At 47.0% G+C, this 12,876-nt stretch overlaps 1 protein-coding gene across 1 annotated transcript in view; it reads left to right on the forward strand.

The window, feature by feature from the left end:
* The window catches only part of LOC142589524 (uncharacterized), a 179,697-nt gene that overhangs the window by 51,601 nt on the left and 115,220 nt on the right, over positions 1 to 12,876 (forward strand). The window lies entirely within an intron of this gene.

Consider the following 12,876-nt stretch of genomic DNA (forward strand, 5'->3'; position numbering starts at 1 on the left):
GCGCTCTCAGTTATTCTACGGCCCGCCGCTCTCATTCCTTGGACGTTTCCGCAAGCTGTCCGCTTTCCGTTCGGAGGACCTCACTGTACCCTCGATTCAGAGGCTTTCCCACCAGCTCCACTGGGCGGACATTTCACTCTCGCAGGCATGGCGACGCCACAAGCACAGCATTCGCGATGCCTTCAGCGACCACGGCAACCCTGTTGCTATCGGCATTCGAGATTTCAACGCAAGCAGCAGCAGGCGAGCCTCCCGATGTTCTGCGCGCACACTTTCCGCAGATGCATGGCCTACCGAAGTTTTGCAGGAGCTGCTCTGCCATCTGGTTTCTTCAGCTCGAGAATCACTTCTACGTCAACAACATGAATGACCAACACTTGCGCTATCTCCACGCAAGTCGCGAGCAGCCACACGGTCCTATTTCGGAGCACCGACTTCGACAAGCCCGGGCGTCTACAGGAACCTTCGGCAGATCGTGATTTCGCTCCACGGCACCACTGCTCGAAACCCACGCTGCAGATGCTGCCTGGTACATCTCTCCCAGATTGCGTGAATCCGTCGCTACCAACGACGACACCATCTGCACGCTTTACCTAGACTCCTTTACCTGGACTTTATTACCATTTGAGTTTATATAAATCGCGCTTCACACTAGGAGCGGGACCCTGTAGCGGCACGACTATCGCCTCCAGAGCTGACGAAGAAGACGTGTACCGCGAGCACAGAACGCGCGGGCGCGCTCGACACGAGCGGCGTCGGCCGCTTCCGGGATCCCGCGGCCACAGCGGCTGCCTCTTCGCGCCGCCTCCCAGAGACTGCTTTGAGGGGTAAAGCAAACGGTACGACAAGTTCATTCGCGCCTGTCGGCGTACGAAAACTGTACACAATTAAGAGCGGTCCGTGTAGGAGCTCTGTACGGAGAAGAGGTGGGCTTTTCTGCTTTCTTTCGCTAACGATTCTGTTATTTCTTGTCGATTGCAGTATCCACATCTTCGTGATTGTGAAATGCTGCAACATGAACTCATTTTAACCAATGAATCGCTAGCGAAGCGCAATGGTAGCATTGCTCTATTTGCGATGAACACACGTTGTCAATACAGTATCGCGTCGAGGGGCGCCAAATGGAATGCGTTTTTCTTGCTGCGAAGCGCGCATCAATGCTATGGAAGCATACGTGGCAGTTGTTACGGCAATGACCAGCACGCCGATCAGCGCGGGCTTTGCCAAAGCCGGCACGCTGCATCGCAATACATAAAGAACTAGCGCTGACGAGAGGGAAGCATGCATTTAGCTGTTCATCGTGCTTATGCCCGACGTATGCTGACGTGAAACGGGAAAAAACCAGAAAAGTCGTACGTACTTCTATAAAAACACCGCCGGAACCGTCTAGGGTACCTGTAAAAAAAAAAAGTTGGAGGGAGACGTCGGACGTACATTTAGCCACAGTCAATAGAAATGCGGTTGTACTTTTCACTGTTTATTACTACGTATACTGTATCGAACGACAAAAAAAGTTCTCCGCAAATCTGTAATGGAAAAAATGCACAGAGGTGGGTTTCAACTCCAGAACTTTAGGGAAACAGATATATCCACTGCGCAACACGAGAGCTTTTTCTTGTTTCCTTTATTGCGCAGGAATAATACCAGTAACGTTAGACGAACACAATTCGCATTAAATTTGCAATAACACGCACAAAAACGCGCACTATGCTATAGACACCAATAAAATTTCAGAAACCGTACAAACAAACAACCGTCCATAAGAGGAAGCCACTCAGGAATGAAATCAAACCTGTCAACTGCGCTACGCACTTGAGCAGCTGCTTCTCGGAAGACGGACCGTATTAAGCCAGGTGGCTTAGCATGTCTGTCAATTATCCGGCTTCTTCATGAAGTCTCATCAACAGATCATGTGGCGTATTGTTGATAGTCTTCTGGACAAGAGGAATCGGGTAAACGGGAGAAGTGATAGAAGTTCTCTCTCTCTCTCTCTCTCTCTCTCTCTCTCTCTATATATATATATATATATATATATATATATATATATATATATATTGAAACGAGAAGGAAGGGGGTTAACCAAGGGGCCCGATTTTTATTAGTCATATCATGAGAAGCCAACAAACACTGACACCAAGGACAACATAGGGGAAATTACTTGTGCTTAATGAATGAAATAAAGAAACGATAAATTAATGGAAATTAAAGTGGATGAAAAAACAACTTGCCGCAGGTGGGAACCGAACCCACAACCTTCGCATTTCGCGTGCGATGCTGTACGAATTGAGCTACCGTGGGTTCGGCTCCCACCTGCGGCAATTGGTTTTTTGCGAACTATATATATATATATATATACATATATATATATATATATATATATATATATATATATATATATATATATATATATATATATATATATATATATATATAGTTGGCTGTAAAATATGCCAACATAAAAATGGGTTACGACAAAGAATAAAATAGTGTTATATATTCTCGGGTTGGTTGCAAAATCTACAATTTACATTCCAGGGCACACATACCTCTCTTTCGCGAGACCGTGTTTTTTGCTGACGAGTTTGAAGTGTGCAGGTTAAAAAAAATGTTTTCGCTGCTGGCGGAACACCTACATGCTACGGTCGTGGAAAAGTACATCCTGACAAAATAGAGACAAATAGGGCTTTCGTTTCACGGAAAAGGTTGGCAACAGTGCAGATGTAGCATTTAGTGACGTTCGATCGACACTGAACATACTCGAAAGTGAATCTCATTTTTAATAAGTCAGCATCGACAATATTATTTCGGAAGCCCACAGCGGCAATTATTGAGCAAAGGTGTTTGTTAGAAAAATGAAAGGCAAGTGGGAAGACGTGTTTGAATAGGAGCAGAAAGAGTGACGTGTATAAAATAGTTGAATCGCATTACCAGTTGTCCCTCAGACAGACGCACATAGCTGAAGCCTCACTCAAGGAGAAGAAAAAGGTTGTCGCTTCTCATGGTCTCCCTTGATGTACGCCAAATGAAACATGCAGACATCCTATGAAATGACTGTACATGAGAGCAGTGAAGACCTACAGAACACAGAGAAGCTTTGATGCGAGAAATATGCTGCGCGCCTTAGCTCTCGCAAAAAAATGAAGACGACACGTCCCCACCATGTTGTCACTTTTCCACAGAAAGTGGTTATCGCGGACAACTAATGAAGACCACAATTACAGACGATGACATTGTCCTGTTCAGCAATACTGGAAACCAATTGCAACAAATTAATGAAGACCTTAGTAGAGTTGAAGATTATTAGGACGAATACAAGTGGAACGTTGAATTCAACGAGAACGCGCAAACCAGACTGTACTATCAAGTACAAAGATGCCTACGTCCCTTGCAAAAGGGGTGCCACTTACAAAATTCCACTTTCTTGTGCAAGACATCGCATTGGTTAGACCCATTAGGTGCTTGAATGTGCGTCTGCACGAGCAAACAGTAAAGTCGGCAACATTGCTACATTTGCAATAGCGGGATCTTGAAAAAGAACATACATGAATGTTGGCCTAGGCCAACTGGCTGCCCATTGTAAAAAATTCGATGCGCAGCCACCTTGCCATTCTCTTTTTGATCAGACTGTTGTCGTGTATAGGCACCGCAATAGCTTGACTAAGAATAACCATAGAAGCTAGACAGACAGCGCGGGCAGGAGATGACTGCCTCAGTTGGCCGTCACTGGCTTTATCGAAGAAAGAGCTCCTCGCATAGGCGGCACGTGGCAATTTACCTTCTTCATCTCTATCGGTTCTTTCATTTTGCATATTCAGGTGGTTGTACATCTTTGCTCAAGATCCGCAATAAAAATCTGAGTCGAAAATCAGCGGTTGTCCTGTCTCGACTTGTCCTTTGTCCTCACTGCGCTATGTTTTGTGTATTACGATGATTTACCAACATGCCCAAGCACAGTCCATTCTGAAATGTTCAATAGCCTGGCAAGAGAGCAGGACTTCGTAATTGGCAGTCAGCCCCGAGAATCTGTGCTGGAGCATGTTTACCTAGGTCAATTGCTCACAGGGGATCCTGATCACGAGAAGTAAATTTATATGGAATAACAAAAAATAAGTTGTAGCGCATACAGCAGGCATTACCAAATCATGACCGGCAGCTAACCGTTATCATTGGAAAGATTCATCTGATTCTACTCTTACTAACATGTGTGGAAGAAAGTTGGACCCTAACAAGTAAGCTTGAGAAGTTGAGCGCCACGCAGCGAGCGATGGAACGAAAAATATTATCCAGAAGAAGGGCTGTAGATTAGAGGGCAAACGTGGGTAGCCGATATCCTAATTGACATTAAGATGGGAAAAAATGGACCTGGGTAGTCAATGGGTATGGCAGATAACCAGCAGTCTATTCCTGCTCCAGAATGAGTGCCAAGGGAAGAGAAGGGCAGTCGAGGTCGGCTGAGAATTAGGTGACGTCTGAGATTAGGAAATTTGCAGACAGAACTTTAAATCAGCTAGCGCAAGACATGGATAACCAGAGATCGCTGGTACAGGTTTTCTTCCTGCACTGGACATAAGATTAGGCTGATGCTGATATGCTGATACGAAAGTGATCGAGATTCACACCGAGATGTCGAAGCGGTAACCGATTCCAATGAATATTCGAGAACAAAGACGCAGTTGTATAAACCACATGCCTAAGAAAAAGCCTCTGCTTATATCACAATTTCCACTAGATCCTGCAGTTTCAAGGTATTGATTACTGCCCCATTATTACATGACTTATCCACACAAAATTAGGCACTCTCATCCGCATGAGCTCGAGCCTTTCTTCTTTCGCTGCGTACCTATATCGTCTCATGCTTGGTATACTAAACCTAAGCAAAGCGGCTTCAATTACATAGCAAAAGACAAAGACGAGAGCGGAAATCCCTGAAGGACGATCGCATTTACCTCTATGACTTGTATATCTGAAAGACTGTGGCTCACAATTAACTTCGTAGTGCAGCGCTTATAACAAAGTACTATAAATTGTATTGCACACTGTGTTACAGCTCTTCAGATATTGGTATATGTACATGTAATTTGTCCAGCAACTTGCGTTAGGCTTTCCAACAACTCCTACATTGTACAAGCTCAGTGATTTCTTTTACAGCGTAAGCTGCTCCGGTTGGCGATGTCGTCCACCACCACTGCTGCCCGTCACAGCTATCGCCGAGAATGAGAAAAAAAAAACAGTTACCGTCGGGATTGAACCCGGGCGCTCTGCGCGGAAGTTAGCTACTTTACCACTGCGCCACGCCAGCGTTTGCTAGCTGTAGCGGAAACATGCGTTATACACACGTTGTAGCGCGCGAGGAGTCACGCGATATGAGATGCAGACCGCGTAGCGTCGATACGCACACACTTTGAATTACACTTGCAAATTACTGCACCAGGTGACACGCAATGTAGCGGTTGCATAGGTAGCGGTACCATGTAAATAGATAAGTTTTGAGGAAGAAAAAGATTGAGATGTATGCAAAAATGGTACAATTAAGAACATGTATGCATACCTGATGAAATCACGCATGCTAAGTGACTATTTGTCACCGCCCTGTTCCAAAAGGGATGGCAAACATCATCATCATGATCATCATCAGCAGCAGCAGCAGCCTATATCGTGCCACTTGTCACGCGTAGTGAAATGCGCGCCGTGTAGCGTCTATACGTGCAAACATTTCATTGCAGTTGCGCTGTATCCCGCCAGGTGTCATGACATGCAGCAGTTGCATGGTATCGTGCCACGTGTCAAGGGATGTGACATGTGCGCCGCGTAGTCTCGATACCTGTGTTTACTCTTCGGTGCACGTTGTGGCGCCTCCTCGCAAAGTGCGAACGCTGCTGAAGAAGCGAATCGTAGAGCTACGCGCCTGGCTGCAACCAGGCAACGTCGGACTCAGCAGACCGCTGTGCAGAGAGCAGCACAAGCCGTAGCTCGCCGTCGATGGCGGGCGGACAGTTCAGTTCGTTATCGTGAAAACCATGCGAAGAGACCTCGCCCCGAAGACACTGTAGTGCAATAAGAGGCAGAGAGGTTAACAAGGACTGATCCCGGTTGGTACACTGGGGAATGAAAAAGGAGGGAAAGATTTAGAGAACAATAGAAAGTCAACTGCGGATATCGCCGGCGTAGTATCAGTTTTCTGCTCCATATAGACTGACGGGCACTCAGGCTGGATCACAGACGGTCGCTCAATGCAATAGCTTTGAAATATCCGAGCAGCGCTTTTGTAGCCATTCGTAGCTGCGATATGCCATGCCATAGTCCCAAGATCTTACTCAAGGTGAATTATTTTCTACCCAACTGATTCGGAGCTGTGCAGAGGTCATGTCTTTCATTTTCGACAGATTGGCTGTAGCACAGTAGGTGTTCTATAGCCCTCTCGACACCACAGGCATTGCGCTCGGCGCTATCAGCCATTCCAATCAAACACGTGTATGCATTGGTGAATGCGAAGCCCGAGCGTAAGCGGCACGGCATTATTTCCTCATTTCGCGGAAGCTCAGGTAACAGCCCCAGTTGCATAGATGAGTCGAGGGAATGCAGTCGATGGTGAGGGCACTCAAGCGTGTGCCCCTTCTCCAATGTCATACGGTGCCCTAGCTTGCGTAAGTGTTGGGCTGCGTCAGTCCTCGATAAAGGTACAGAAAGACTGTTTGCTCCTTCATGGGCTTTCTCAGCTGCTTCGCCGGCGAGGTCGTTGCCGGAAATAACGCAATGACCCAGCAGCCACTAAAACACGATGTCGTGTCCTTTCACGATCATATGATGGTGTGTTCGTCGTATTCCTGACACGAGTTGTTCACAGGAACCGTGCCGAAGAGCTGACAAAAGACACTGTAGGACCGCCTTCGAGTCGCAGTATATCGCCCACCGATTAGCCGGTTAAAAAGGTACCCGTGAAATGTACTCGCGTAAAGCAATCTGCAATCTCTTTATGCGATAACCTAGAACTGGCCAAACTGTCTCGTGTTGTTAACAACAGTAAGAACGGTAACCTGTCTGTCTCTTGCCGCAAAAACGCACAAGGTTGATGTGCCCTTCAGAGCTATTGTTAGCGAGAAAGGCACATGGTAACACGAAATTAGTATCTTTCTGCAGAAGCACTTGAACATGTTGCAAATTGATGATCCCTTTGCCGCTAACAATTCAGAAGATGTTATTTCCCTTCTGCAGACAGTTGACTCAATCGTATTTGGGTTCTCCGTTGATGTAGATTTATTCTACTCCATACCTCACCAGCCACTTTTTTTAATCAGTGCGCAGCTGCGTTGAAGCTAACGATGTCATAGGTTTCCAAAACTCAGCAGGCATCTCGGTAAACAGTTTCCTGGCTCTTTTGGAATTTTATCTCAGTGCTACATTTATCACCTTGGACAACCAAACCATTTTGCAGCGACAGGGAGTGTCTGTTGGGTCGTGCGTAGCACCAGTTTTATGTAATATATTTTTATCGAGTATTGACCGCACCTTATTTGGTGTACTTGACAAAGACAAAGTTCTACATGTTTTTAGGTATGTGGACGATTTACTTGTACTGCTGAAGGAACGAAATGATTCTATGTATGACGTTGCCATTGTAGTCATTTTAAATCTCTTTGAGCATAATGCCTTAGGTCTAACCTTTACACATGAGCTCCCTGTCAATAACATTCTGCAGTTCCTTGACTTCAAACTTACCTTTGGTAATGAGCACGTTTGTTGCTGTTTCTGCCCCCGCACACATAAGCAACTGTTACTCTATGATTCAGCTCACTCTAAAATCACTAAAACGTCCACTGCTAAACAGATTATCGAGCAATCTCTAAAAAATTCATGTGCACATGCCATGCAGGCCAGCTTCGACATGCAGATTTCTAGGCTTTAAAGAGGCTGGCTTCCCTGATTTGGTTGTGCTGGCAGTAGTTCAAACGCTCAAAAAGAGGCTAAAAGCGCCTCAAAAAGTTAACACTGATGTAGCCAACAAAGCTTCTAAGCCAGTCGTAATCCCTTTTGTTCATAGAACGGCACACAATCTGAAGAAGATAGCAAACAAGCACGGTGTCCCACTTGTTGTCTCGGCTCCCTGCAAGCTGAGTCGCCTTTGCGCCTGCATTGGGAGATCTCACGCCAGAAAGAAGCAAGGTGGCTGTGGCATGAAACAGAAGAACCCCCGTGTAGATTGCCAAGTTGGCGTTATTTATCAGATTCCCCTGACATGTAGCAAAACCTACATAGGCCAGACGGGCCGTTCTTTGAACGTGTGAATCCGTGAACACGAAAGGTATATTAAAAACTGGAACCAACTTCATTTACCCATGCATTGCCTAGATCATAAATGCAGGCCTCTGCTCAACTAGGTTAAGATACTGCGCAAGTGCAGTAACGAAATAGCACGGGAACTTCTAGAGGCATATTATATACAAAAGAAGGGACAAGCATGCATCAGTGACACATCGATCATACTTTACAATAGGGAGGCACGTTTCCTAGATAATATGATTAGCTGAGCCACGCCATTGGGTTTCTTCTGATTTTGTGCTTTTCTCCTCTTATCTGCCGCCGATACCCTGATGTGCCTGCGATGGCATGAACTAATATTTAAGTGTTTCCCTCGAATAAACCTCAGCTGTTAGTTTGCGCCTGTCTCGTCTTCTTCCTTGTGATTGTTTACTAAGCGCATCCAAACTTTCCAAATACAATGAACCAACTTGCGCAACAAAGTATCCTGCTAGGTTAGCCGGTTGGTTGTTCATATAATCAAAATCACCTAAAAGGGCAACAAGCTCTGATTCGATCGATGTTGTGAAGTAAGAAATCATGTATCTGATGCTTTTTGATCGTGATGGTATAATCGCAGCGCCGGTGGAGCTGGTCTGAGTGAAAGAGCCATCCGTATATATGTGGACAAAGTAGAAAGTGTGTAAACAGTCCATAGCTGCTTGCTTCAAGGCCAAGGTAGGCAGGTCAGCCTTCTTTCTTATCCCTGGAACGGAAAGGCGCACTTGACGGTGTTTTAAACACCACAGAGCTGATGTTGAACGTGCTGACGCCCGATGGTAGGGAGGCACGATGGATGCCGACCGCGTCGGAGAATGACGCCTGTGGTCGTCCTTCTAGAAGGCGGGCAAGAGAGCTTGATTGCATCTGTGAAACATGACGAATATGGGCCCTAAGCGTGTCAGTGTTAAGTCGTGATTGTATGGTGTTGAGCCATTACAACTGTTCGTGCTGTTGAGACGCTCCGCAAAAGGCCGAGACAAACGCTTAGTGCCTGTGCTTGCACGCTGTGAAGTTCTGGAAGACTTAACTTGCCTGTTTTAGCAATCACGAGAGAGCTATAGCGTAAGAATACGATAAAAAGTGCTTGGTGCAACTGTATCGTGGAGCCCACTGATGATTCCCATGTTTGGCCGGTGATGAATTTGAAGACGTGAACAATAGATGTGAGAATTCTTCAAGTGGGCAACATAAGGGCTCCAAGAGGTGTCTCAGTCAAGATTGACATCCAAAAACTTATTATTTCTTTTGAAGGAGACAGGCTGGCCTTTGATGTATACTGAATATTCACACATCGCTTTTCGCGTAAAAGCGATTATCGCACATTTTTCTGTCGAGGTGATTAAACCTTGTGTGCAAAGATGGCCAGATGCCTGTGTTGCTGCCTTCTGTATCCTTACACGAACCTGCAGGCGAGTGACCGCTAATGACCAGATGTAGATGGTGTCGGCGCAGTTTGGGACAGTCACTGTTTCCGGTAGGGATTGGGCCAAACCAAGAAGCAAGAGGTTGAAAATAATTGGTTTCAGAACACCGCCTTGGGGAACGCCTCGGCGTGTGTATTGGTCAGTAGTCGGATCACCTTCCGTACGTGTAAAGAAGGACCTTTGTGTCACGTAGTTTCGGATCCATCAAAATACTCGCCCTTCTATTTCAATTGTCAAAAGTGCGTCTAGGCTGGCTTGATGGGAAAAGTTGTCGAATGCGCCTTTCACGTCAAGAAAGAGTGCTACTGATAATCGTTTCCAATATTTTTGCTGCTCTACAGATGACTCTAGATTGATGACACCGTCAATCAACGAATGGTCTCGTCGAAATCTCTCCAGAGTCAGGGCAAATTTTGTGGTCTTCAATGCACCACTCGACACGCATGAGGACCATACGTTCCATGAGCTTCCTGACGCAGCTGGCGAGTGCTGCAGGCCGATATGATGTCAGTTCCAGCGGTGACTTTCCTGCTTTCAGCAGTGCACGTATCAGGCGGCTGCGTTTCCATTCCTGTGGAACGACGCCATCTTGCCACGAACTATTAAAAAGGTTGAGAAGTTCTCATCATGCTTCTCGACCTAGGTGACGCAAAGCAGTATATGTTATTCTATCAGGCCCTGGTGAAGACGAACGCCTGCAGAGCGCCATAGCAGCTTCTAACTCTTCCATAAAGAATGGAGCGTCCATACTTACTTGTATCTCGTGGACCGGGAATGTCATCTAAAATCATGCCAGGGACTAAAACTGTCCCACCGGCGACTTTCGCACAAAGTTACTCTGCAACCTCTATCTCACGGCGGTTTTGATAGAGAGGAAGGGCGTTCAAAGGGTGTCGTTGCCGTGGCATGAGCAAAGACACCGTAGGGTACGCCACACACGGAACAGTTGCTTGCGGGGGTCCAGTGACTCGCAAAAGCATTTCTATCTTTGATCCGCTAACTAACCATTCGGCGCTGTGTCTTCTTTTGCATGCGCCTGGGTACACTGACGTCAAGAATTGACTTAGTGCGCCTTTACCTCCTTTCAGCTCAGTGACGTAGTGCACGAAGCTTTTCCTATTCAATGTCATACTCTGTACGCTTCGATGAATTTGTGAAGCAACGCGTACAATCTTGCATTGCGTCTGCAAATCTGTCTTCTAACCCGCGTGCGATATGTTTCCTGCACGATCTCCTACAAGATCTTCCAAGACTGACCAGTTGATTTGGCGAGGAACAACCGGTAATGAGGCTTCTAGTCCATCGATTCTAACATAGGTCGAAATATGACCACTTTCATGGGTTTCAATATTAGTGAACCATTGCACGCCTGAAATAAGACAATGTGACACCAGGGTCAAGTCCAGGCAAATTCTGGGCGTTGTTCCTCGCAGAAATGTCGGGCTTCCGTCATGTAGAAGACATAGGTTGTGGCCTGATGCAAAGGATATGAGGGACCTGCCCCTTGAATTTATCCTGGAGCTTCCCCATATCTGGCGGTGAGCGTTGAAGTTTCCTGTTATTATCCAAGGACCGGGAGTCATAGCCATAATATCTTTTAGTGTTTTGTAATCAAACTGACATTTTGGGGAAAGGTAGACGCCAATAAGCGTAAAAGCATCTTCTTTTTCACACAAACACAGACGTATTGTGGAATCCCAACGGAGGAACTCCACAGGGCTCAATCTTGTCACTGCTTCTTTTCAACGTAGGGACGAGGCGACTGGCCCAAGAACTCGAGCAAGCACGGGACCACGGATGTACGATCTACGCCGATGACATAACGTTGTGGGCACACCGGGGTTCCTACGAAGAAAAACAAGACCTATTACAGGAGGCCATAGACCAGGTAGTAAACTACACCAAGCGCGCGGGTATGACGTGCGCACCCGAAAAATCAGAGTTCATGCGCGTGTGCAGCAAGCTTCATAATAAAGCTGCCACACCAAGGATAGACCTGCATCTCGACGGCCAGGCCATTCGGGAAGTCGCCCAAATGAGAGTGCTTAGCCTACTTATCCAAGAGAATGGCAACGTCGATGCCACAATTCGGAGCTTAAAACCAACCGTTAAGAGTGTGGCACGTATGATATGGCGAGTTGGACACAGCCGCAACGGACACGCGGAAGAAGAAACTATTAGGCTGGTGCAAGCATTTGCGATTAGCCGCATTAATTACGGCCTGTCCTTGCAAAAACTTAACCAAACTGAAATGAAAAGGGTGGACACCCTTATCAGAACGGCATACAAATCTGCTCTGGGACTCCCGAACACAGTCAGCACGGAGCGCCTGGAACGGTTTGGTATTTGCAACAAATATGAAGAACATTCCGCTGCAGTTCTGATATCGCAAAGAGAAAGGCTGAGCTCTACGCCCCAGGGCCGCTCTATTCTCCAAAGAAAGGGATACAACGCTCGACCCCTGTTCTGCGGAGACGAAACAGACTTCTTGTCACGCGAGTTGAGGGAGCACGTCCATGTCTCACCTACACCATGAAATATGAGTGCCAGGTAACACGCAGGCCTCAGACAGGCCAGGACGAGGACTCTACAGAAGCGATTCGGCAAGGATCCGGCCGCCTACTACACGGACGCGAGTGCAACCACTCGCAGGGACTTCTACGCGATCGCCGCAACCAACAGAGTCACCACGATAACCGCTACGGTTAAGACTACCTCGGTATGCACAGCTGAGGCAGCGGCAATAGCGATGGCGATACGAGACGCCGATTTCAAGGGTCAGTCGGCTCATATGTGCTTGCAGACTCGCAGGCAGCGTGTCGACTCTTCATGCGGGGAATGGTACCGCGCAGCGCCCCAAGAATACTCGGCTCACGACTGGACCTGGACCACGGCATTACGTGGTGCCCCGCGCACGACGGACTCGACGGGGACGAAACGGCAGACCGCATAGCTCGAGGAAGCAACGACCGAGCAGCGGCCATGGAGAACCCTAGAGGAACCACTGTCCGCAGTGCGCGACATATTGGAAAATCAAAGGAGGGAGAGACGGACCTACAGCCCTCCGCACTCCAAACTAAATAGAAGACAAGCCCAAGACTGGCGTCGCATACAAACCAATTCATACTCACACCTAAACCTCTTACACAAGAAG

The sequence above is a fragment of the Dermacentor variabilis genome, chromosome 8 (assembly GCF_050947875.1).
Source record: "Dermacentor variabilis isolate Ectoservices chromosome 8, ASM5094787v1, whole genome shotgun sequence".
In the NCBI taxonomy this organism is placed as follows: domain Eukaryota; kingdom Metazoa; phylum Arthropoda; class Arachnida; order Ixodida; family Ixodidae; genus Dermacentor; species Dermacentor variabilis.